Genomic DNA, 1718 nt, shown 5'->3' with positions numbered 1-1718 from the left:
GTGTAGCCCAAACTTCTCCTCCAGCGCCCCTAGGCTCGCAAACGTCCCATTGATGAACAGGTCCCCCATTCTTCTAATCCCCGCCTGATGCCAGCTCCGAAACCCCCCCATCCAACCTTCCCGGGACGAACCAATGATTCTCCCGAATCGGGGACCAAACCGAGGCTCCCACCTTGCCCCTGTGTCACCTCCACTGCCCCCAGATCTTCAGCATCGCCGCCACCACCGGACTCGTGGTGTACGTTGTCGGTGAGAGCGGCAGCGGTGCTGTCACCAGCGCCCTCAGGCTCGTGCCCACACAGGACTCCATCTCTAGTCTCTTCCATGCCGCCCCCTCTCCCTCCATTACCAACTTACGTATCATCGCCACATTGACTGCCCAATAATAGCCACATAGATTCGGCAGCGCCGGTCCCCCCCCTATCCCTGCTACGCTCCAGAAACACCCTCTTCACCCTCGGGGTCTTATTAGCCCACACAAATCCCATGATGCTCCTGCTTACCCGTTTGAAAAAGGCCTTGGGGATCAAAATGGGAAGGCACTGGAACACAAAGAGAAACCTCGGAAGGACCATCTAGTGAGAGTGGCAGCATATCCCATCTTTTAAAATCCTCCTCCATCTGCTCCTCCAACGGCGTCAGATTTAGCTTGTGCAGGGCCCCCCAACTCCTAGCTACTTGGATCCCCAGGTACCGAAAGCTCCTTTCCCCCCTCTCCAGCGGTAGCTCATCTATCCCCCTTCCCTGGTCCCCTGAATGCACCACAAAGAGCTCACTCTTCCCTACATTGAATTTATACTCCAAAAAGTCCCCAAACTCCCTAAGGATCTGCATGACCTCCGCCATCCCCTCCACTGGATCCGCAACATACAACAACAGGTCATCGGCATACAACGACACCCGGTGTTCCTCCCCCGCCCCCCCCCCCCCCCCCCCCCCCCCCGAACCAGTCCCCTCCATTTCCTGGATTCCCTCAGTGCCATGGCCAGCGGCTCAATTGCCAGTGCAAACAACAAGGGGGATAAGGGGCACCCCTGCCTCATCCCCCGGTACAGCCGAAAGTACTCCTACCTCCTACGGGTTCGTAGCCACACTCGCCACAGGGGCTATATATAGCAGCCTGACCCAACTGATGAACCCCTCCCCGAACCCAAACCTCCGCAACACTTCTCAAAGATACTCCCACTCCACCCGGTCGAAAGCCTTCTCCGTGTCCATAGCTACCATACGCTGCCCCTTGCGCTTTCCTCCATTGTGCCACTGCTTCCCTCGTGGTCATCAGGTCGAATTCCGTCTGGAGGTTCCGTCGCTCCCTAAGCAGCCCCTCCTCGGGGGCCTCTGCAAAACTCCTGTCCACCCTTAAAATCTCCCCCACCAAACTCTCCCTCTTCCTCCTCTCTCTCTTCTCCCTGTGGGCCCTAATGGAGATGAGCTCTCCCCTGACCACCACCTTCAACGCCTCTCAGACTACCCCCACCTGCCCCTCCCCGTTGTCGTTGGCCTCCAAGTATCTTTCAATACACCCCCGGATCCGCCCGCACACCTCCTCATCCGCCAACAGTCCCACAGCGAGGCACCACAGCGGGCGCTGGTCCCTCTCCTCCCCCAACTCCAGCACCGCCCAATGCGGGACGTGGTCCAAGATGGCTATGGCCGAATATTCCGTTCCCTCCACTTTCAGGATTAGCGCCCTACTCTAGATGAAAAAATCTATCCGG

Source organism: Scyliorhinus torazame, chromosome 7 (genome assembly GCF_047496885.1).
Source record: "Scyliorhinus torazame isolate Kashiwa2021f chromosome 7, sScyTor2.1, whole genome shotgun sequence".
Taxonomy (NCBI): Eukaryota; Metazoa; Chordata; class Chondrichthyes; order Carcharhiniformes; family Scyliorhinidae; genus Scyliorhinus; species Scyliorhinus torazame.
The sequence above is the reverse complement of the archived record's forward strand: the minus strand, read 5'-3'. Positions refer to the sequence as shown.